The following is a 26,075-nucleotide window of genomic DNA, read 5'->3' as shown; positions in this document are numbered from 1 at the left end:
GTGTCAAAGCCCCCCACCCCCCCAAAAAAATTTGTAAAACAAAATGTACACCGATTGGTTCATGTGAAAGTTATAGCGTCTACAAACTATTTTTTTTTTCTTTTTATATACTAGTAATGGCGGTGATCAGCAACATAGTGGGACTATGATAGTGTGTGGGCAATCAACACTAACGGACGCTGGCTGGGAGGTACAGTAACTGATGGACATCACCAGTGACACCAATACAGTGATCACTGGTAATACTATACACTGTCACTGTACTAATCACACTGGCTGGAAAGGGGTTAACATCTAAGGGGTTAAGTGTGTGCCTGTTCTGTCTCTCCAATCTAAGCATTGAAAGTGTGATTTCAGTAACTTACAGTTGTGATGAGATAGCGATAACTCCAATCTTAGTTGAATGACACAGGCAGTAACTCAATCCAGAAGACATCTTGTAGATCTTGTGAAGTTTATTCCATAAACTGAGAGATTCTTACAACAATGAACATTGGATAGGTCAAAAGATCATAATGTTTCTGCTCCATGCCATGAGGCTTGCTGCAATGCCTTACTGGGAAAATGGGTGGGCTATCTATACAGCATTAACTAAACCAAAGGAAAGGGAGGAGCAGAGACAAAATATAGAGAACACTTAAAGGCATATGACAGTTATGTGAAACATAACAGTGCCTAACAAGTGTTAATATGTGCTGCTTTTTACTAAATATCTATTTCTTTCCTTCTCCCTGGGTTGTACAGAGCCTTGTGCATTTGTTAACATAGAGCTCTGGGCTGTGACTGGACATACTAATCAGCAGGTCTCAGCCATGAATCAATGGCAGAAACCTGCTGACAAAATCCTGCTGTGTCCAATCACAGCAGAAGTCAGCCAGGGGGCAGGTGCTTGCATGCCCTGACACTGCTGACGTACAGGTATGTGATTGTGCATGTACGAGCTGCTTGCCTGCAGTAAAATTACTGTGTGTGGTCAGCAAGCAGTTAATATCCAAAGGCAAAAAGAAAAAAAATGGATTTTTGACTTCCCAGTAAAACCCTTTTCTTGGAGTACAATTCAGGACACAGGATCATACTTTTACCCATGGGTTATATGCAGCTGCCTTTAAGTGAGTGGACACTGGCAAAGCTGCAGGGACATCCCCTATACAACTCTTCCCACTCCAAACAAAGCTTCAGGTTTGTGGCAAGCATTAGGGAGATTATAAAGAAGAGAGGGAAGTGACCTGTGTCCTGTACTCAATTAAAAGGATTTTGCAGAGATGTCAAAAATCCTGATTTCTTAATTGTACAGTACAGAACACAGGATGCTAGATTTAACCATTGGAAGTCTCAAAGCAGATTGTCCCAAGGAAGGAGGGAGGCAATGACTGACCTGGCTGATTCCATGTGGAACTTTTGAACACACAGGAAGTTGAGTGATTTCAGGTCCAGAACAGGCCAAGTGCCTCAAGTGTTCTTGAGATTTGTAAACAGCTCAGAGTAGAAGACCTGAAATAGTTTCTCATTCAGAACTGGGGTTGTGACCCCCTGAGAGAGGAGCTGCTGCTGAATAGCAGCAAGAAGATATGTCCAAAACTCGAGTTTGTAGCCCCTGGAAATGGCACTCTGGACCCAGCTTGAAAGTCCTTATTACCAAAAGGCTGAAAAGACTGACAGACATCCCTCTGAACTCTTAACAGGTGAGGGAACCCCTTCAATGAGAAGAAGACTTGGAGCCAGACTTGGCTGGCTTGGAGGTCCATCTCTTTTGACGAAAGTGATGAACCAAACAAACTTGGAATTTGAGACCTGAACGAAGGAAAGGAACTTTTCCTGGTCTCAAAAGTCAAAGGGCTACCTGCAGGATTACTCTTACCCCCTGTGGTTTCCTTAATGTACTTGTCCAAGTATCACACAAGCATTCTTTCTTGAAGGGCATCTGCCTAAGGCACTTCTTGCACACAAATTATCTTGAACATTTGAGTTAAAGGATCCTTCCCATATGGATGGAGAGGCTAATCCTGGAGATATAGTGAAGCATTTCCACTAATCCATTCACACAATGCCACATAGCCACATATAAAAGCTCCAGGTATTGGTAAAACTATGGTCTCAGGTCATGTGCTTAGTCCACACAGCGGAGTCTGACAGAGGGCCATGACAGCAATTGATAACTCAATGGTGGGGCCTGTCACAGAAAACAATGCCTTAAAAAGGGGGCTTCTAACCTCTTGTCTACTAGGTCCTTGAACTCAGGATTTGTCCTCCACAGGGACCAGGTCTTGTTAAGGCAAGAAAGGGCAAAAAAGAGCTGCATCAACCACAGGGACAGTCCATTTCTGCAGGAAACCCTCCTTGATAGGATATTGCAAAGCAAAATGCTTAGGATGGACAAAGAGTCAGGGTGAGGTCAGTCACTGTACAAGATGGGATCCAAGAGTGAGTGGACTGGGAATGCCAATGGCAATTTCAGAGAACCCATGCTGAAAAACCTTAGGGTAAGCAGACTCAGGCTTCTATAATACATGAGTGTATTGCCTCAGTAAGTAGAGAAATGGTATAGTTAAGCTTTGATAAAATCTTTGCTGAAGGCATTTCATCTTGATCTGATTACTATGAAGTAGATGGGGGCAGGCTTCTAATATTCTTCATCTACCGCCCCCTCAGGCAGCACATCAGCTGAATAAGTCAGAGATTGACTTATGTGCCAACTGAGACAACACATAAAGAGGAGCAAAATAGAGCATGCAAACAGAGGAGCCATAGAGATCGAGATTATTCAGGTGCAGTGGGACCTGTGCGACAGACTTGCACCAGAAGGGGCCAAAAATAGCGATAAATTTAAAAAAAGTCAGCACTCCACTCATGGCTGACACATTTAAAAGCATTGCAACGCACGGTCAGCCAAAGCCATTTAGCATCAGTGCGCTAGCAAACTGGGCAGGTGAAGGACACAAGCCCTGAGCAATACACCACGACAGATGACCTGTGTGGTTGCCTGTGTCGAATTCAACTCGATGCACAGGTGTCATGTTAAGCAGTCATACAGAATCCAATGCCTAAAGTTTAGAGGTTGGCTCTGCATCTTTCTCCAGCCAGGGTCTGCATACAGTCCCCACCCAAGGGGTTAACAGATCTAGGAAAGCTGCCAAAGGAAGGCCGCAGTGGTTATGGAGCAGCTAGGAACTTGATAGAAAAATCTTGGAAAAGAAAAAAAAAAAGGAAAAAAACAACACTTAAAATATATATTAGGTACGTTTCTGTCAGTATAGAGAAGACATCCATCAGCTAAGGACACCATCAAATAAATGAGGCTTGCCAAAAGTGGGAGGAGTTATATAGGGGATGGCCCTGCAGCTCTTTTTTTGCCAGTGTCCAAAAACCTGAAGGTAGCTGAGAAAAAAAAAAACTAAAAAAAATTATGATCAAGACTAAGGTCCTATGCTGCACTATTAAACCAGATATTTGTAAAGTAATTTAAAACGGGGAATAAAAAAAAAAAAAAAAAAAAAAAAAGGAATTATACCAAGCTGTCCAGACAAAATAGCAGTCAGGCTCCTTTCACACGGGAATTATTTGTTCAGGCAAGTTTGAAAAAAAGATTCAGTTTACATCAGTGTTTACATTCAGTTTACAACAGTTGACACCCACCCGCCGGCATCCTAACAACCAACTCATTCCTGCTGTCAGCCAATTCTTGCCTGACAGCAGAATGTAAACAAAACAGCTGGAACCCCCCACCCACAAAAAAAAAAACAAAAAAACAAACACACACACACACACACAGCAGCATAGGGGTCCCTACACCAATCCATACCAGACCCTTATCCAAGCATGCAGCCTGGCAGGCCAGGAAGGGGGGGTACATGTGCACCCTCCTGAACCATACCAGGCCACCTGCCCTGAACATGGGGGGTGGGGGTATCTTTTCATGTTGATGAGGAAATGTGCTTCTTCCCCATTGGCAGGGGCCACCATAGCTGTCCCTCGGGGGGCACTGGCAATTGACGGAAGCAGTTAAAGGTTGGTGTTTTTTTCCCCTGCATGGTTGGAAGCCATCATTTTTCATGACTGATGTGGATCTACAGTGGATATGTTAAAATGTCAGGTTTCTGTGATGTAAAAAAAATGAAACAAAGATAAATCATTTCAGATCTTTTTCAACTTTTAAGGTGACCTATAAACTATACAACTCAATTGAAAAACAAACTGAATTCTTTTAGAAAGGGGGGGAAGTAAACCTAAAAAACTAAAATAATGTGGTTGCATAAGTGTGCACACCCTCTTATACCTGGGGATGTAGCTGTGTTCAGAATTAAGCAATCACATTCAAAATCATGTTAAATAGGCAGTATACACCTGCCATCATTTAAAGTGCCTCTGATTAACCCCAAATAAAGTTCAGCTGTTCGAATAGGTCTTTCCTGACATTTTCTTAGTTGCATCCTACAGCAAAAGCTATGGTTCACAGAGAGCTTCCAAAGCATCAGAGGGATCTCATTGTTAAAAGGTTCTCAGTCAGGAGAAGGGTACAAAAGAATTTTCAAGGCATTCGATATACCATGGAACACAGAGAAGACAGTCTTCATCAAGTGGAGAAAATATGGCGCAACAGTGACATTACCAAGAACTGGACGTCCCTCCAAAATTGATGAAAAGAGAAGAAAACTGGTCTGGGAGACTGCCAAGAGGCCTATAGCAACATTAAAGGAGCTGCAGGAATATCTGGCAAGTACTGGCTGTGTGGTACATGTGACAACAATCTCCCATATTCTTCATATGTCTGGGCTATGGGGTAGAGTGGCAAGACAGAAGCCTTTTCTTACGAAAAAAAACATCCAAGCCTGGCTAAACCTTGCAAAAACACATCCAAAGTCTTCCAAAAGCATGTAGGAAAATGTGTTCTGGTTTGATGAAACCAAGGTTGAACTTTTTGGCCAAAATTGCAAAAGATATGTTTGGCACAAAAACACTGCACATCACCAAAAGAACACCATACCCACAGTGAAGCATGGTGGTGGCAGCATCATGCTTTGGGGCTGATTTTCTTCAGCTGGAACTGGGGCCTTAGTCAAGGTAGAGGGAATTATGAACAGTTCCAAATACCAGTCAATATTGGCACAAAACCTGCTGAACATGAAGAGAAACTTCATCTTTCAGCATGACAACGACCCAAAGCATACATCCAAATCACCAAAGGAATGGCTTCACCAGAAGAAGATGAAAGTTTTGGAATGACCCAGCCAGAGCCCAGACCTGAATCCATTCAAAAATCTGTGGGGTGATCTGAAGTGGGCTGTGCACAGGAGATGCTCTTGCAATCTGACAGATTTGGAGTGTTTTTGCAAGGAAGAGTGAGCAAATATTGCCAAGTCATGATGTACCATGCAGATAGACTCATACCTAAAAAGACTGAGTGCTGGAATCAAATCAAAAGGTGCTTCAAAGTATCAGTTTAAGGGTGTGCACACTTATGCAACCATATTATTTTAGTTTTTTATTTTTACTTCTCTCCACTTAAAAGGATTTCAACTGAGTTGTACAGTTTATAGGTTACATTAAAAAGGTGGAAAAAGTTCTGAAATAGTTTTTGTTTGTCTCATTTTTTTACATCACAGAAACCTGACCTCTTAGCAGGGGTGTGTAGACTTTTTATATCCACTGTACATTGCTGGATGACGTGATTGAAGATAGATGTACATCAGGGGAACATTTTTTTTTAATATAAAGGATTTGTCAAACTGTGTTGGGTTTTTATCTACATTAGACTTTTTTAATGTTGAAAGAGTATGGGTACAGTACCCCTTATTCATTCACTTGGGGGGGGGCAGGATCTGGGGGCTTATTGTGGATATGCCCCCTGGCGGCAGACCGCCCCAACCACTGGGCCAGTGTTGTGGGGAAGAGGCCCTTGTCCTTGTTAACATGGGGACGAGCAGCTTTGCCAGGGAGTCTCCCTTCCTGGCAAGGTGCCCCTTGCATGTTGAGGACATGTGGCCTGGTAGAGTTCAGGAGGGGGGGCCAAACACTCATCCCCCCTCTTTCCTGGTCTGCTAGGCTGCATGCTTGGATAGGGTCTGTAAGAAATTTGGAGGCCTAGTATGGATTGGGAGGGAACCCCAACACCAGCTCTTTTGCTTACAATCTGCTGACAGTGGAGCGAAGTCATTGGTTGTTAAGATAAGGTGGGTGCCAGCTCCTTAACAACCAATGACGAATATAAAAATAGATGTCATCTGTTTACATCAGTTTAGCTCCATTCAGGTCCATTCAAACAGAACAGGAAGACTTGTTGCATAAAAAAAAAAAAAAAAAAAATTAACCTCTATTGAAAGAATGTCGCCCGCAAATTCCACACTTTATGGTCAAGTGGGAACAGGAATTAGACAACATTCCTCCTGAAGAAAATAGATTGGGACAGGATACTGATATTTAAAACATCAATATCATCCAGAGCACAAGACAGTAAACATAATATTTTATCCAGATGGTACTGAGCCTTACTATTTGGGATGCACTGAAATTTCATTGGCTGAAATGTTTTGGTCGAAAATACCCCTATTGGCCTTTGGCCGATATTAAAATAGGCACCGCTGCCCAGTGGTTCTCAGCCTTACCCAAGAACCCATCCAAGGAAAGATGGCCTCCACTCATCTCTATGCCCTTGGAGGATGGGAGTGACGTCATTATGTCACATCCTGTTTTGGCACCTTGTAAACAATGCCATTTTTTTTTAAGCACTAGATCAACGATTTTTTTTTTTTTTCAATTTCTAATGCTTTACATTGTAGAGGAGAGATGTGGGGTGTTATTGACCCCATATCTCTACATAAAGAGGACTTGTCACTACTTATTTCTATCACAAGGGATGTTTGCATTCCATGAGATAGGAATAAAAGTGATTAACCACTTCAAGTCCGGACACTTTCACCCCCTTCCTGTCCAGAGTAATTTTCAGCTTTCAGCGCTATCACACTTTGAATGACAATTGCGCGGTCATGCAACACTGTACCCATATGAATGTTTTAGCATTTTTTTGAGACAGATAAAGCTTTATTTTGGTGGTATTTATTCAGCACTGGGATTTCTATTTTTTTTATTGCTATGTAAATGAAAAAGTCCAAATATTTTGAAAAAAAAAAGTGTTTTTCTTATCCAATTTTGCAGATAAATATTTAATCATAAATCTTGGCCAAAATTTATTCCGTTATCTTTTTAGTAAAAAAAATAACCCAAATTAGTTTATAACCAAAAATTATAAATTTTTAAACTTTTTTTTTACATTTTTATATATTTTTAACATACTGTCACCCTAGCAGTACAGTGTCACCATGGTGACACTACTACTTGTGGGCGGTGATGCAATTTTTTTTTCTTTTTTACACTGATTGCTTTTTCAGCCATAAAGCCTGTAAAAGTAATCATTTCTCCTTCTCTCTGGCTGCATTCTTGCAGCCATTGAGAACTACTGTATGAGCTGTGATTGGTCACAGCTTGTCACATGGTACAAGGCTGTTGTGAATAGCCTTGTACCATGTGACTGCTGTGATCATTCAGATTTCACACGTAGTAAGCAATGATGTCAGAAGTGGCATCTTGCTTACTACTCTGCATGTGATCACTGATTGGCCAATCAGTGATCACATGATCGGGACCTCGCACAGAGGTCCCGTACGACGATCGGTGTTCCACTGTGTCCGGAGGATCGCGGTGCTGCGTGCTACAAGGGAGCGCGCACAAGCAGGGGGTAGGGAGGTCATTTATAAATGGCCACCCGACCCTGCACTGCCACCGTCCGGCTGTTTATATACAATAGCCGGACAGGAGGTGGTTAAAAGGGACAGTGTAAAAAAAAAAAAATGTACCAAAAAAATAAAATAAATAAAATGTTTACAGTGCCCCCCGTCCCCCCATGCCCACATATGTAAACCACACGTGTGAGGTATCGTTGCGAACGTCAGAGCAAGAGCAATAATTCTAGTACTAAACCTCCTCTGTAACTTTAAACAGATAACCTGTAGAAATTTTTAAACGTCACCCATGGAGATTTTTTAAGTACTGTAGTTTGGCGCCATTCCACGAGTATGACATGTTGGGTATCTATTTACTCGGTGTAACATCATCTTTCATATTTTACAAACAAATTGGGGTATATATTGTGGGTTTTTTATTTTTATTAAAGTGTAATTGTTTCCAAAAAAATTACGTTTGAAAAATATATACATTTTTAAAAACTGTCCATTTCGGGTTCAGTTTTTGGCCAAGTGCATCCTGAATTTTCTGTTTTGGTACCAGAATTTTGATTTCGGTACTTACTGTTTAACATAATATAGACCCATCTAGCTCAAACACCTGCTGGAGGTGCTTACAGGCCCCAGATACCATGACACATATCTAGGGTACTTTCCCTGATCAAAATCCTCCAGCTGTACTATAAACTCGTGCAGGATAAAAGACCAAACTCCCCTTAAATCACTTTGTTATCCATGTTACCCAGTTTCAATAAACAAAACAAAAAAAGAGCTAACTTTGACAATTCTAACATCTGTGCGTAATTAAATAGCCAGATCCTGGTGAAAGGATTTAACTATCTTGTGATATGGACTCCATCTGTCATATGGATCTGATCTCATGGGAAAAATAAAGTTACTGGTCTGTTTGGACTCCAAACTTTACATCTTCTCTCTAAGCAGATTTGTTTGACTGTTCCAGCTTCTAGGTACGCGCTCTCTCCTCTGGTTGCTTAAGTATTTTGCATATTGCTTTCTATATGCCTGATTTACTGTAAAATGCACCTCTTATCTTTTCTTTGTGAAAACTTTAATAAAGAGAGATTAAACAAAAAATAAAAAAAGGTCCTAAATGTAAACGGATGCTCACGCATTTACATCTGCTAACCCATAGAGATGCACTGAGGTCCATTTTTCATCTAGCTGTTTTTGAACAGAACATCTGTGTGAAAGGGGCCTGAGGGGGTTGAGACAAATCATTTAACACTGACAGCGGTGCTTACAATGGTCAGCTTGTATTCATTTATGTAAAACCTTTAACCCAAAAGGAAAAAAAAAACGGTTGCTGTAAAGTGCTACTTAAACAGTGTTACGTGGGGTTCAGCTTTAATTCATTATTCAAGTTCATTTAAATCTGCAGTTCTAAGGCCCCTTTCACACAAGGCAGATTTTGTTCTTATCGGAATCCTGTGCTGATCAGAGCAGAGCGGAGAGATGACACATCTGTAACTGCTCAGATTCTGCAGAGCAGACACGGACAGAGCCCACTCTGCTCTATGGGCGGCCATGAGTAAACGGACTCTGCGTTCCCTTTACACCTGAATATCCTCCGATCTGATCCACCTAATGGATCCCCTTCTATTTTTTCTTTAGCGGATTGGATCGGACCAGGAGGTAGGCAAAGGACCTGTAGGTAAGAGGGTGTCCATAGAAATGTATGGGCCTTCCAATCAAGTATGCCTGAAAAACTGACAGGCAGACCTGTTCGGACCACCCACTTTAAAAGGGGCCTAACGCTACCCTCTTCCCAGATTGACACTGTCCAAAAGGGGTCTGCTTTACTACTTCATCCAGAATGCAGACACCCCAAGACAGAAAGTGTGTTACTGACCAGATTACCGGGTGAAAATAAAATAACACACTACTGTTTTTTTTAAGCTCAAAAAATGCTGATAATATCGTTTTTTAGCAGTGATTTTAGAAGCATTCAGGAGCGTTTAGTGGGGATGCACTGAAATTTCGGTGGCCGAAATGGAAAAAAGCACAGATACAGGTGCAGAAAAAACACCAACCCTCACCGCTGCCCGCCGTCACCCCTCACCGTCATCCGCCATCACTGCCTCCTGGTAGTTTTCAGCCTTACCTGAGAAACCATCAATCCCAGCACTGGGCATAGAGATGAGTGAAGGAACGATGGCCGCCACTCATCTCTAAGCCCTTGGAGGACTGGAGCAATGTCACTTCCCGTTCCGACCATTTTTTTTTTTTTTTTAAAGCACTAGACCAATGCTATTTTTTGAGAGAAGGAGAAGAAGCGCCTCTAAGTGCAGCATAACACTTTATTATATCTCTTCATAAAGGACCTGTCACTAATTATTTCTATCACAAGTGATGCATGCATTCCTTGTAATAGGAATAAAAGTGATTACATTTTTTTTTTATAAAAAAAAAAAGGGGCAGTGCAAAAAAAACGAAAAAATAAACCAAACCACATTAAATAAATAATAAAAAAAAAAGTTTAAAAGTGCCCCCGTGCTCGCACATAGTGGTAAACGGTGTTCAAACCACACACGTGAGGTATCACCACAAACGTCAGAGGAAGAGCAATAATTCTCGCACTAGACCTCCTCTGTAACTTTACACTGCTAACCTATAGAAATTTTTAAAGCATCACCCATGGAGATTTTTAAGTACCGCAGTTTCATGCCATTCCACAAGCGTGCGCAATTTTTAAGAGTGACATGTTGAGTATCTATTTACTCACCGTAACATCCTCTTTCATATTTTACAAAAATATTGGGGTATATATTGTTTTGTTTTTTTTTCACAAAAAATATACATTCATTTTTAAAAAGCCACGCATTTCGGTTTTCAGCCAAGTGCATTTTGAATTTTCCGTTTCGGTACTAGAATTTTCATTTCGGTGCACCAGTAGTGTTTAGCGGTTATTCTGCTGGAATAAAAAAAAAATTGCTCCTAAAAGCTCTACAAAAACAATTTTTTTTTCTGCTCCTAGACGCAGAAATGCAAAAAATGCTAATAGCCTAAAGTAGTGTGCAAGGACATATAGGATAACACTATTTAGTAACACAATATTGTCGGGATCCACCCAGATGTCTGATTGGCAGCTGGCTCAGGCTCCCAGAAAGTCGCTCAGACCCTGAACCAACCACTCCTGCCCCTTCCCTAGCCTGGTGCTCCAATGAGCGTTAGTGAGGCAGAGCAGAGAACAGTGACTGACAGGAACCACTCTCTGCTCAGAGAAGGTCGAGAACTGAGAAATCAGTGGTCATGTGATAACTGAGTTCTTGGGCTTAGACTTGGCGAGGGACAGCTGCGGCATCATGCCAATACTACAGACATATACTGTAGATGAGTATTTTTTTTTTTTTTCATGTAGCCCACACTTTTCCTTTACGATTTGGGCTCCGACTCTTTGACACTTTACTCCTGTAGTGATCGATTTGTTGGAAAGCAAATCTCCATAGTCTCTTTTCTTCTACAGACCATCATGTTTTCCTGCAGTATTTCCCTGAACTTTGCTGTTCTCATTCTATCGATTACTTTCATGGCCTACTACATACAACCATCCACAGCAAAATGCCACCACCACGCTTCACAGTGAGGACAGTGCATTCGTGCATGGTCTGGGTTAAGCCAAACATGTTGTTTGAAGTAATGGGCATAAAGTTAAATTCTTCTCAGCCCATAAAACCTTCTTTCCAGCTGATTTCAATCTTCTACATGCCTTCTGGCAAATTGCATAGGACACGTCAAGTCAAGTGCATTCTAGTTAACAAGGGATTCCTTTGCTCTCCCACAAAGCCGCACTAGTAAAGCAGGCAAAAGGTATATGAATTATCTCTGCAACCTCAGCCCGAGGCTTGTAACATATTTTTTGGTGGCTTTCTTACTAGTCTCCCTCTCAGTGACCTTCCCTATTAGTCTCCTTGCATTATCACCCATTTTTTGGTGGACACCTTGTTCTTGACAGATATACAGCTGTGCCATGCTCTTTCCACTGCTTATTGGTACATGAGTTAATGCTACTCCAAGGGATGTTTAAGTGACTCAGAGATGTTCCTGAATTCATTTTCTGACTTGAACTTATCGATCTTTTACAGAGTTGATTTCTTTTCTCATGAATTAGTTTATGCCACAAAACTGACTCACTAGAAGTTTGACCTTGCAGATACACGTGTGTTTATACTACAGTTCGACTACACACAGGTCAACACCATTTCATGGATTATGTGAATTTGGAAAGAAAATGGCTGCACCAGTGCTCAGGTGTGCCATTTCAGAGAAATTGAATTGGTAACTAAAATGAGTATTAAAATCCCTGCCTGTGAAGGGAAAAAAAAAAAAATGTATACCTCTCTTGATATAAAGCAAAAAAGGCAGGGCTCCTCCTTAGTATAATCTCAAAGTGCTAATACAAACCTAAATGAAATCCTTAAAACAAAAAGTTTATATAAATCAATATTACTTATCTCTATCTCAAAAAATAATAAATTATCTCCAGCAAAAAGTGTCCTTTTACAACTTATTCAGTAAGCCAAGAATGTGAAAAAATATCAAAATGTCCCAACACCATAAAAAAAAAAAAAAAAAAAAATGTATAAGTGCTTTTGTCTTCAATAGTCAAACTTCATGTAAAAAAACAAAAAAAAAAAAACACAACACACAAGCGTACAAATCCACCACCAAATAGATTGGGTAAACTCACCAGAGCAATATGCACAAACGCTTCTGCTCTGGGAGCAACGATCTGATCTAGCGTATGTGGGATAATTAAAATGGCACTAAATTCTTCTCAGTCTCGGAATGAACTCAGGAGGTAAGAGAGGAAAGACTCATAGCGTAACACTGTATCAAAAATGTATTCATAAAAAACACATCATATATTCCACTCACATTTACTAGTGTCCGAGCTGACACTAGCATGAATAGCGTGCACAGCAAAAATCAAACTGCCTGCTCCGGTGTACACAGACGCTGGCAGCTCGCTGAACGCGGTGACATCACCGCCAGGGTGGGGCTTCTGAAGGTGTTTGTGCTGGTTTGCAATCTGACCAGCATATTGCTCTGGTGAGTTTACCCAATCTATTTGGTGGTAGATTTGTGCACGATGATTTGTGTTTTTTTTCACATGAAGTTTGAATATTGAAGACAAAAGCACTTATACATACATACATATACACACACACATATATATATATATATATATATATATATATATATATATATATATATATTACACATATACATACATACATATATATACAGTTGCAAGAAAAAGTATGTGAACCCCTTGGGATTACGTGGAGTTTTGCATGAATTGGGCATAAAATGTGCTCTGAACGTCATCTAAGTCACAACAATAGAAGAACACAGTCTGCTGAACATAATACTACACAAACATTAGATGTTGCCATGGTTTAATTGCACATAACATGTAAACATTCACAGTGCAGGGAGGAAAAAGTATGTGAACCTTTGGACTTAATAACTGGTTGACCCTCCTTTGGCAGCAATAACCTCAACCAAACATTTCCTGTAGTTGCAGATCAGACCTGCACAACGTTCTGGAGTAATTTTGGACCACTCCTCTTCACAAAACTGTTTCAGTGTAGCAATATTCTTGGGATGTCTGGTGTGAATCGGTCTCTTAAGGTCATGCCACAGCATTTCAATCGGGTTGAGGTCAGGACTCTGACTGGGCCACTCCAGAAGGCGTATTCTGTGCTGTTGCAGCCATTGTTTTGTTGAATTACTTGTATGCTTTGGGTCATTGTCCTGTTGCATCACCCATCCTCTGCGGAGCTTCAGTTGGCGGACAGATGGTCGTACGTTTTCCTGCAAAATGTCTTGATAAACTCTGGAATTCATTTTCCCATCAATGACAACAATCCGTCCAGGCCCTGAGGCAGCAAACCAGCCCCAAACCATGATGCTCCCTCCGCCATGTTTTACAGTGGGGATGAGGTTTTGATGTTGGTGTGCTGTGCCTTTTTTTCTCCACACATAGTGTTTTGTGTTCTTCCCAAACAACTCAATCTTGGTTTCATCTGTCCACAGTATATTTTGCCAGTAGTGCTGTGGAACATCCAGGTGCTCTTCTGCAAACGTCAAACGTGCTGCAATATTCTTTTTGGACAGCAGTGGCTTCCTCCGTGGTGTCCTCCCATGTACTCCATTCTTGTTTAATGTTTTCCTTATTGTAGATGTGTCAACAAAAATGTTAGCATGTGCCAGAGATTTCTGTAGGTCTTTAGCTGACACTCTGGGATTCTTCTTTACCTCATGCAGCATTCTGCGCTGTACTCTTGCAGTCCTTTTTACAGGATGACCACGCCTAGGGAGAGTAGCAACAGTGCTAAACTTTCTCCATTTGTAGACAGTCTGTCTTACCGTGGACACATGAACATCAAGGCTTTTGGAGATACTTTTGTAACCCTTTCCAGCTTCATGCAAGTCAACAATTCTTGATCGTAGGTCTTCTGAGAGCTCTTTTCTGCGAGGCATGGTTCACATCAGACAGTGCTTCTTGAAACCAGTAAACCCAAAACAGGTGTGTGTTTTTTAAGGGCAGGACAGCTGTCAGCAACACATCCAATATCATCACACTGATTGGAGTCAAGGTTGGCTCACTCCTGGCTCCAATTAGCTCTGGGAGAAGTCATTAAGCTAGGGCCTCACATACTTTTTCCTCCCTGCACTGTGAATGTTTACATGTTATGTGCAATTAAACCATGGCAACATCTAATGTTTGTGTAGTATTATGTTCAGCAGACTGTGTTCTTCTATTGTTGTGACTTAGATGACGTTCAGAGCACATTTTATGCCCAATTCATGCAAAACTCCATGTAATCCCAAGGGGTTCACATACTTTTTCTTGCAACTGTATATATATATATATATATATATATATATATATTTTTTTTTTTTTTTATGGTGTTCGGACATTTGATATTTTTTCACATTCTTGGCTTACTGAATAAGTTGTAAAAGGACAGGATACTTTTTGCTGGAGATAATTTATTATTTTTTTTAGAGAGATATCTAAATGATTTATATACCGTATTTTTCGCCGTATAAGACACACTTTTTCTTCCCCAAAACTGGGGGGGAAATGTCAGTGCGTCTTATAAGGCGAATATGGAGTGGCCGGTCCGGTATTTCCACCGCGGCCGTGTCAGAATACCGGGCCGGCCACTCAGCTCTGCAGCGGGACCTTACCTGTTCCTCTATCCAGCGGCGTGCTGTCTTCCCAGCTTCTGTAGTGTGGGCACTGGGCATGACAGCCGGGTGCCCAGTGCGTATGCGCGAGAAGCGGTGCGCTTTGTGAATGGTAAGGCGGTACCTGGGACACATGACAGATCCCAGAAGCCGCCGGACCAATCACAAAGCGCAAGTACTTCTCGCTCATGCGCACTGGGCACCTGGCTGTCATGCCGAGCGCCATTACAGAAGCCAGGAAGACAGCGCGCGGCTGGATCGAGGAACAGGTAAGATCAAACAAAAACTCTGCGGAAGTAAGAGCGGGTACCTGTCAAATTCAGGTACCCGCTCCCCACTTCCCCAAAGGTCAGCAGTCATCTGTACTGTCCGCAGTCTCTGGTCATCCCTGTGCTGTCCGCAGTCTCTGGTCATCCCTGTGCTGTCCGCAGTCTCTGGTCATCCCTGTGCTGTCCGCAGTCTCTGGTCATCCCTGTGCTGTCCGCAGTCTCTGGTCATCCCTGTGCTGTCCGCAGTCTCTGGTCATCCCTGTGCTGTCCGCAGTCTCTGGTCATCCCTGTGCTGTCCGCAGTCTCTGGTCATCTCCTGTACTGTGTCTGCAGTCCATTAGTTCAGAATTTTTTTTTCCTGTTTTCTGCCTCTAAAACCTAGGTGCGTCTTATACGGCGAAAAATACGGTACACTTTTGTTTTAAGGATTTCATGTAGATTTGTATTAGCACTTTGAGATTATACTAAGTAGCGGTGCTGCCTTTCTTCCTTTATATGTACACCTTGTTAAGGGTTGGATTAGCTGCTCTTTCACATATATTTATATAAATTCACATATTGGTTTATTGATTTCCAGTGGCGCTGTCCATATTCTAATCAGATACCTCTCTTGACGCATAAAGCTGCCATATAGAGGCGAACTCTTTAAACCAACTAAAGTTGGTGTCAGAATCCAATACTTTCAGGGAGTGCCGAATGGCCAGACCCTGCTGCATTTACATATTCCAGATGAAGTCTTACGAATGCTTTCTACGAGGGCAGATTATTGGACTAAACTACTAAGGAGTTGAGAATCTTCACTCTATAAATTGTGCAAATATTCACTTTATTTCAGTTATCCGATCATGTGAAAAGCATCTGCATGTGACTGGATATTCAAAGTGAGCAACAATTGGCTTTTCACATAACTGAACTAAATATTCACAGAATTTTGAAAGTGAAGATTTCCAACTCTTAATAAATCAGCCTCACACTCTCTCTTTCTGGAATCTGTGAGGTTGATTTACTAAAACTGGACAGTACAAAATCTGGTGCAGCTCTGCACAGAAACCAATCAGCTTCCAGATTTTTTTTGTCAAAGCTTAATTGAACGAGCTGAAATTAGAAGCCGATTGGCTACCGTGCACAGCTACACCAGATTTTGCACGCTCCAGTTTTAGTACATCAACCCCTATGTCTCTTAATACAAGAAAGTACATTACTCAGTTTAGAAGCAGCAAATCAGTATTGAGTGTTACTAGTAGGGTCCATTTATATTTGTGCAATGCGTTAAATCATTCTTTCATGTACTGCATTAAGGCAGCCCATTGAAATAAGAGTTTCTGACAAATAAAAATGTCAGAATTATGGCAAATGCCATCAAATTTTTCCCACAACACATTACAGTGTTTTGTTGTGCACTGCGACATATGTGCATTGCCTTAGAGCAGGGGTCTCCAAACTATGGCCCTCCAGGTGTTGAGGAACTGCAAGTCCAAAGAGATCTTGCAAGACTCTGGACAGCCACAGGCAAGACTCCCAGAGGCAGAGGCATGATGGGACTTGTAGTACTTCAACAGCTGGAGGGCCATAGTATGGAGACCCCTGCTTTAGAGCATTACTGTTCCCTTCAAAATTAATGGCACCACAATGCATAAATGTATGCAATGCACATTGCTGGTGCGATTCGTCTCTTAAAGTTTATGTGCATCCTAACAATGAACTTCTCTAATTTGATCACATTTAGTCAGTTAAATATACCATTAAAAGTGTATTGTTAGATCAGTTCCATAAGTGCAAAAAAAACATTTGCCACAAATGTTGTCAGCTGATAACATTCCGTGCTGCACTCTTTATGGGTTACATTGTTCTCTGCACTATTTATGGGTTACATTGTTCTCTGCACTCTTTATCGACTACATTGTACCCAGCTATCTCTGTGGACTGCAAAACTCCTATGGCGAAGGAGAGAGGGGGAGGTTTTCTGTGGCTGCTTCTCCATAGATACAGTACAGGGATTAGGGCAGAAATGTGTTACTGGATCACCAGGTGAAAATAAAGGAAAAAAAGCCTAAAAGACAAAACAAAATGAAAAAAAAATCCCAAAGCATCTTCTACATGTAAAGGACTGAAAAGCTGCAATAAATTGACATTTCTTTTTCTTAAGTTTAGATGCACTTTAGCTCTAGAAGCTATATGAAGGAGGAGAAATTGCCTTAAAGTGGTTCTAAAGCCTAAATATTTTTTACCTTAATGCATTCCTTGTATTAAAGGTAAAAAATGTTAGGCATCGCTTTGCGCCCCCCCCCCCCCTTTAACTTACCTAAGCCCTCATTCGATTCAGAGCTGTTCACGTCTACAGTTCTTCTCTTCCCTCACTTCTGTGTCTCACTGACTTTGCTGGGGCAACAGGAGCCATTGGTGTCTGCTGCTGTCAATCAAAGCCAGTGATGAGGGAGCAGGGGGCTGGGGCCAGGGCCAAGTCCCACTGTCAGTGTCATTGGGCTTGGGAGCGAGCACGCACAAGTGCCCCCATAGGAAGCGGCTTCCCATGGAGGCACTGGACAGAGAAGAGGGGCCAGGAATGGCAACGGGGGACCCGATAAGAGGAGGATCAGGGTCACTCTGTGCAATTCCATGCACAGAGCAGGTAGAGATGTTTGTATTAAAAAAAAAAAAAATTAAAATCTTTACAATCAGTTTAAGTAATGCTATATTAGGGAGGAAAATAAGTATTAGATGATGCTAGACAAAGGAGGAGAGGTGGCCTCAGATGGTGCTAGGCGAATGAGAAGAGGTGGCCTCGGATGGTGCTAGGCGAAGAAGTGGTGGCCTCAGATGGTGCTAGGTGAACAAGAAGAGGTGGCCTCGGATGGTGCTAGACGAAGAAGAGGTGGCCTCGGATGGTGCTAGACGAAGAAGAGGTGGCCTCGGATGGTGCTAGACGAAGAAGAGGTGGCCTCGGATGGTGCTAGACGAAGAAGAGGTGGCCTCGGATGGTGCTAGACGAAGAAGAGGTGGCCTCGGATGGTGCTAGATGAAGAAGAAGAGGTGGCCTCGGATGGTGCTAGATGAAGAAGAGGAGGTGGCCTCGGATGGTGCTAGATGAAGAAGAGGTGGCCTCAGATAGTGCTAGACTAAGAAGAAGAGGTGGCCTCCGATGCTGCTAGACGAAGAAGAAGAGGTGGCCTCGGATGGTGCTAGACGAAGAAGAAGAGGTGGCCTCGGATGGTGCTAGACGAAGAAGAAGAGGTGGCCTCAGATGGTGCTAGACAAAGAAGAAGAGGTGGCCACGGATGCTGCTAGACAAAGAAGCAGAGGTGGCCTCGGATGGCACTAGGAGAAGAAGAAGAGGTGGCCTCGGATGTTGCTAGGAGAAGAAGAAGAGGTGGCCTCAGATGGTGCTAGGCGAAACAGAAAAGGGGGGCTCGGATGGTGTAAGGCGAAGGAGGAAAGGGGGGCTTGGATGGTGTAAGGCGAAGGAGGAAAGGGGGGCTCGGATGGTGTAAGGCGAAGGAGGAGAGGGGGCCTCGGATGGTGCTAGGTGAAGGAAGAGAGCTGGTCTTGGATAGTACTATCTGAAGAAAGAAAGCTGGTCTTAGATGGGGCTATGTGAAGGATGAAAGCCAGCCTTAAATGGAGTTATATGAAGGAGGAAAGCTGGCCTTGGATGGTGCTACATGATAGGGGTGGTATAAAGGAGGGGCTCTTTCCAAGAGAGATCTCAACTCAAAAAGTGCAGATTTTCTATGTTACAACAAACATCTAGAAATGTTAATTAGGACTAATTAGTACCCTAAAAAAGGAGGTAGACTTGCCTCAGATGGTAGATTATCAAGAAGAAAGGCAGGCTTTAGATTGGGGTGTATTTTTAAGGAAGAGAAGGGCCAGCCTCATATTTGGGGTTTGATATCAAGCAAGAAAGTTGACCTCAGATGGTGCTAATATGATGGGAGGAGAGATGGCCTCAGAATGTGCTATATGAGGTATGACCACTAGCCTCAGATATACTACAGAAGCAATTTACCTGCTGGCAGTTCTTTGGATCCAGAATAATTAAAAGGAACTGAAATTCCCCCATACTTGGGTATGAGAAATGAACAGTGAAATCATTCACCCCCCTTATATCTGAATGATTTTCTCTTGTTGTGGGGATGGCACAGAGCAGATGCTGTTTGGACAAATTTCATCAGCTATCTTCCAGTATTTAGAATGTGCTTAGTCCAGATTTTCATCTGCTTACAGGTGCCTGCACACTTTGAGTGGCTGTCAAAATGCATGTAACATCCCACCGATCTTTAGTCACCAAGATCCCATCATAAACATGCTGGTTGATGGATATTAAATGTTTATTCCTTTGAGGGTGAGGGAAGGTGACATCCGATTATCTCAGAGGAAGGTACAATAAATGGAGAAGTTAAGGTTGTTCCCAGTCTGTCACCAGCTAAACTGGACAAAGGCCATTCAATACTTATGATCATCTTCATGCCCCCACACACCTGAGATAATACTATGAAAACTGCCATATGATATAACCCACAACAGAGTATGGCAGATTATGGCAACTGTCTCTCCAATAATATGTACTGTAGCTTTGGCTACATGAGCAATATAACCTTTCCTACTGATTTAACAACTAGTTTGTAGTCATATAATATCCAGCAGATATAAAATCAATGCCCATGTGATGAATGAACTACTTGTTTAGCAGCAAAGGGATTTAGGTCTGAGCAGTCCTCAGCTTACTTCAAATATGTAATCTATCCAGACAGGACAGTCCTGCATTACAAGTCAGATCCGGATAAAACGCCGGAGCACAGATAAAAAGTGGTAATTTCCAGATGGTAAACCTTCTACAGACACCGATTCAAGTTGTAACAATTTCCTCTACCAATTAATACAACAAAACGGATGTCAAGTACTTACCCGATGCTGACCACCAGCCTGAGGCCACTAAATTCAGATGTGGAGACTTTGATTACAACACACCAAACAATCGTTGGCTGTAATGCAATGTTCAAAGATAAAGCAACAATTTCATGACGTAGGTTAGTAGAAAAGTAACCAAGGTATTTATGACACCTGGTGTTTGAGCACTACATCAGCATATAAATTGCCCTAAAGATAAAAATAACCAGCAGATCATCATTAATCCAGCTAAAAGTGCATGCCCAGAGTATTTCTCCGTACTATACAGTATAAGAATATTTGCCTATACGGATGGATTTCAGCTCACATTTTGCTTGGAGAGCTCACCCTCCCAACATAATACAGACGACAATATTCAACACTATGCAATATAACCATGTGTATACACAGGACATCTCATCACAACAGCAAACAAGGAAACATACCAGACACAAGTCTCTGCTGTACAGAATGTACAGAGATCCTTATGCCTCAATGGTTCCAAAATACAGGATAACCAGGCAAGACTAAAGCAGGGTACACAGAAGAAACTAAAAATCCCTCTACCTCTGTAGATGAGCCCACAGGACAAAAATAACCAGACAGGCTATGGCAGGGTGCACAGAATGAACCAGAAAACCCTCTACCTCCGTAGATGAGCCCACAGAACAGGATAACCAGATAGGCTATGGCATGGTGCACAGAATGAACCAGAAATTCTTCTACTTCCATAGAGGAGCTCCTAGGACAGGATAAGCAGATAGACTATAGCAAGGTACACAGAAAAAAACAGAAATCCCTCTACGTTTGTATATTAGCCCACAGGACCAGAGAGATTGTGGCAGGGTACATAGAAGGAACCAGAAATACCTCTACGTCTGTAGAGGAACTCCCAGGACAGGATTACCAGATAGCAAGGTACACAGAAAGAACCAGAAATCCCCCTACCTTTGTAGATTAGCCCACAGGACCAGATAGATTGTGGCATGGTACATAGAAGGAACCAGAAATACCTCTACTTCCGTAGAGGAACTCCCAGGACAGGATTATCAGATAGCAAGGTACACAGAAAGAACCAGAAATCCCTCTAGCTTTGTAGATGATCCCACAGGTAAGGATAACCAGAAATCTCTCTATCACTTAGTTATTCTCTGTACACATAACTGATCAAGGACTAATTGCCACAAATACAAAGTATAAAAAAAAACCAAAAAAAAAAAACACTGACCGCATGTAAAAGGGAATTTACACATAACCTGTTGGATGTACATCAGGGTGTGTGAAGTCCTCTACAAAGCCTGCTGCATACAGGATGTGATCATCTGATGAGAATGGAGTCTAAATGGGAGTGGACAAGTTTCACTGAGCCATTTATGACTGCAAACACACCTAGATAAGAGCAGAATGCCACAGAGACTCGGGAAAAAAGTTCTTAGGTGATAATACGCAGCTATTAAGAATGACTTTGTACTCATCCATTACAACAAATAGAAAATGAGACAACCAAATAGTGACTAACAACAGATAACTCAACAATTCAAACCATTTCTTAAAAGCCACAATAAAGTCTCTGTATTTACAATTCCAGAAATACATGTAAATCTATAATAAGTGACCAAAGATTCAGCTACCAGGAAACAATATGCAGCTGGCAGAAATTGGGCAAAAGATGCATTCCACTCTTCGCATTACAATCTTTCCCATCAGGTCTGATGCTTTTACTTGCTTTACTTTTTACTAGCAGATAGAAGCATGTTACGTCCATAGTTTTCAGTGGACGGTCAGATGTGTATATCTTGTCTTCCTGCACAGCCCAGAACAAGAAACAGTGGGGGAGAAGAAAAGAGACATAAGAGAAGGGGGCATTGGAGATTTGAAAAAAAAACATGAACCTGTCCAATTGTTTGTTCCTCCTGAGAGAAAGTTGTCTGGCAGCTGTGTATGGGATTTACAAATGAGATTGGCACTCCTGGATTGCCCTGGTTTCTGTGGGATATCCAATCATAGTGGAGGATTGTCCTTGGCGGTCTGCTGCTGCTCTGCATGTTTAATAGACTGTAAAACATAACAGCAGACTTCTGGTCTCTTATGAAATTCAAAATCTCCAGCCCCAGTTTAGATGTCAGGACCAGGATCTGAACCAATGACCTCTGCTGTGGCTTTTCTTGCGGAGCCACCTGAGATGTTGGACAGCTCCCTGCTTGATTCCTTAAAGCGATACTAAAGGTTAATTTTTTTTTTTGTAAAGTAACAAACACATTATACTTACCTGCTGTGTGCAGTGGTTTTGCACAGAGCAGCTGGGATCCTCCTCTTCTCGGGTTCCATGCAGGCTCTCCTGGCTATTCCTTTTTGTTGGGTGCCCCCACAACAAGCAGCTTACTATGGGGGTACCTGCTGTAACAATTGTGCGCAATAGAGACATGGACGCTGTACACGGCAGCCATCTTGTTAAGGTCTCAGGCATGTTGTTTTTCACTTACAATCATCTCTCCTTTCCTCCCTCCTCTTGGAATGAAATTTGTGGCTATAAGTTGTAACAATTTCAGAAGAGCCTCTTATTTTAAATAAAATACAAATAGATGAAGCTCCAGGCTGTAAACTGCTAATTAAGCTTGGCAGGATGTCTGTATGGCAGAGACACTTTCCTCCGCCCAATCGTAAAACAATAATTCAGTCAGCCATCACACACATGACCTGTTAGGCATTAGGGCTCTAGGAATGCAGAGCGTGCTATAAAAACATGTTACAATTTCACAAACAATTCATAAAATTCAACAGGAACTGGGCGCATTAATATTAGGTATATATTTGGATAGATCATTTCATGTCGAGCCAGGCTAGGTCATACATGACTATGTTGGCACATAGGAGAGAGGCGAAAGCAGTCTCTTCCCTCCTGGGTGACAAGGGTAAGCTGTGTTTAGTATCCCTGGGTTTGAACTATAATTCTGAATATTAATCTGTCAGTTGCTAGAATACCACCTGCACATATTGGAAGTTATTGGTATCAGTGTGAGTGCAACTCGGTCATAAACTTGGTGGCCTCCTAGAAACTATCCCTAAAAACTGGATGTTTGGTCAGTTGTTCCCAGGCAACACCCCCTTTAATATAATATAAAAGGACTGACAGGCCTGGATAAGGGAGCTCTTGTTTAACATCAATCAAGAAACATCTAACGGATTTGAGAGCTAAGGAAATCTTTTTGTTCGGACAACTGGACTCTGCTAAAACCAGGACTTTGCAACTATTCTGCCTTCTTAACTTTCTTTCTATTCTATTCTATTCTAAGTTTTATTTCTCTGTTGCTTTATTGTTCTCTTTATATCTTTGTAACATCTTTTTCTGTAAATATTTTAATTGCAACATTTTGACCGTTTTAGTAATGAACCCTATTTTGAAAAGTGTTCAAACTGTCTCTAAAGCGTTTAATACAAACTGTCTCTTGAAGAGTGCTACTGTATGTAATAATCCTCTGAATATCCCAGTCTGTGGTGACAGTGTGTATTACAGATGCTTATGCTAAAATCATAGTGTTATTACTAGGATTTGTGAGTTTCCTCCTCTGTAAAAAGGAGGTGGTGGCAGTGTGAAGGGTTAATTGCGTAATTAACCAAACCCAGTAACAATCGCTCTCAGGCTGCAGGCACATAGATTGTGGTCCCGCGAGCTGGAAAATCTTTGTGCAGGGCGCAGCTAAAAGTGGCATTGTTACGCAAGTGACAGCGCGGTGTGAGATCAGCTGGTCCTGCGCTCACGAGTTGGTGAGAAGGGCAGGGGTCGGACGCCGTGTTCCATCACACCCGCTGCTCCATGTGTCCATTCACACTGAGAAAACCTGGTTGGCCCCGCCCCTCTCTCACCTCATTGGCTGACTGGCTGTGATTTACAGCAGCAGGAGCCAATGGCCCCCGCTTGCTGTCCTGCACATCGCTGGATCTCGATGGGGCTCAAGTAAATAAGTATTGAGGTGACCGGGGGCACTGCTGCACATAGAAAGTTTTTAACCTTCATACATAAAGGTAAAAAACCTTAAGCCTTTATAACCACTTTAAACAACCTTGCCCTGTGTCTTGTTTTTCTGCAACCTTGAACCCTTTGCTCCTCCCAAGAACTTCCTATTTAGGCCATGCCTTTGCGCTTCCTGTTTGCCAGAATATTTTGCCCTCTCGAGGCAATATCTGGCTCCATTGCGCACCTGCAGCTGTCATTATCTCAACTACCACTTGTTACTGACCTTGGCTTGTTCCTCAAGTACACTTCTGATTGGTCCCAACCTGCAACCTCTTGTTACCATCCTTTGGGTTGTTTTCAGAGTATGCTTCTGCTTGATCCCTACACCTCCCTATACCTGCTTCTGGACCCCAGCTTTCTCACCTCCTGGGGGGGGCATCAGGAAGACCACAACCTGGTACTAACAGCCACCAAAAACCATCTCCACAATCGGGCTCTGGTGAATACTGGCTAGTGCTTAGACCCCCGCACCCCGGTGAGCCCACACCATCCACCAGGATGACCTGCTTGTGTACTTTTAAAGCTGGTCGGTGGGAGCCTCTCTACTGTTCTAGCTACTGGTCCCTGAGCCTGATCCCTGACCGTGACAGATGCACAGTGTACTGTAAATCAGGGGATGTGCCTGCAGAAATAACTTCAAATAAATTCAGTGCAGTGACCGGCTTCCTATATTCTAGGATTGGTAGCTCAGTTTACATTAGATATTGGTGAATGAAGTCTGTGTAACAGGTATGCCAATTTTTACCACACTTGCCAGCCTTCACCACTCCCTGTTGGACTTCACTGAGCTACCGTTAGTCATTCTGACAACATGGACACTAAATCTGTCGGGGTGTCGGGAGAGCTCTTCATCTACATGTTACCCACTTTTAGAGTAGGAACCACAAAATAAATGGCTACAAAATTTCATCATCAGAGAGTTTAGTGGCTCCTTTATTACATTCTATACATGGATGAAGATTCAGAGTAGAGGTATTGCGAACATCTAGAAGTGGGCCTGCTGACCTCTGAGAGAACGTCAGATCTTTAAGGATTGCTAAAAGAATATTTAGAACTTCAAAACTCCAGCAGACTCCCACAAGACGACATATGTATTTTTTATTAAAAAAAAAAAAACAAAAAAACTCCTACAATACCCCAGAACAACAAATCTGAAGTGCAGATGCAAACTTGCCAATTGTACCAGATTTGCAGGGACAGTCATGCTTTTCAATAAGCTGTCCTGCCATGGCCGTGTCTCAGGCTGTGTCCAGAAATCAGAGCAATTGAGACAGCAGAAGCCATGCCTGCTCTCTCTCTGGGCCGCTGCACCATCCCCCGCTGCTCTCCCTTTCCTTGCACCTGCTCCAACATCTCCCCACAACGCTCTTCTCTGCTCCCTTTTGAGCACAATACTCCTGTGACTCCCCTTCTGCTGGCTTCTCCTCCTCTCCCCTCCTGCCAGCTTCATCTGCTGCAGGGAGCCTCAGGAGGATTGCACTTAATGAATAAAACCCCCCAATGTTGTTATAACCCCCACCCCTCCTCCTGTACTAGAACCCCCAGCACCAATACCCCACTATGTGCCCTTCTGCCCCCTTCTGCCAGCTGCAGCTTGTAAACATGTCAGGTTCACCAGCCCCTTCCTCAATAAGCACAGTGAGTGATCGGTACCGGTTGTTCCTGTGTTCATTCATCGCGGAAGCATAGTAAACTGTGTTTACTATGCTTCCATTTGTAAATAAATAGAAGAGGTTTCTATTCATCAATTTGCAGTGCAAATGAGGCTACAGAGAAAAAGGGTATGAGGACTGTGTCCTCATTCCCTTTTTCGATATCAAAAGAGAGACATCAGGGGTCTGTTAAGACCTCTGATATCTCATTAATGCCACCAACAGGGCTGTAAGAAAATTGTAAAAATATAAATAAAATGTAAAAAAAAAAAAAAAAACACACAACACATGCTAAGGT

The 26,075-nt window shown here is 42.3% G+C and overlaps 1 protein-coding gene across 1 annotated transcript in view; it reads right to left on the bottom strand.

Moving 5' to 3' along the window:
- EPS8 (EGFR pathway substrate 8, signaling adaptor) overlaps positions 1-21,367 on the bottom strand; it is an 87,823-nt gene extending 66,456 nt beyond the window's left edge. The window contains exon 1 of the mRNA XM_089669844.1: positions 21,339-21,367. The gene's annotated coding sequence lies outside the window, so the exon portion shown is untranslated. The remainder of the gene's footprint in view (positions 1-21,338) is intronic.
- Positions 21,368-26,075: the final 4,708 nt, after the last annotated feature.

The sequence above is a fragment of the Staurois parvus genome, unplaced genomic scaffold, assembly GCF_062004578.1.
Source record: "Staurois parvus isolate SC_StPar_1 unplaced genomic scaffold, SC_StPar_1.0 ptg000010l, whole genome shotgun sequence".
In the NCBI taxonomy this organism is placed as follows: domain Eukaryota; kingdom Metazoa; phylum Chordata; class Amphibia; order Anura; family Ranidae; genus Staurois; species Staurois parvus.
The sequence above is the reverse complement of the archived record's forward strand: the minus strand, read 5'-3'. Positions and strand labels throughout refer to the sequence as shown.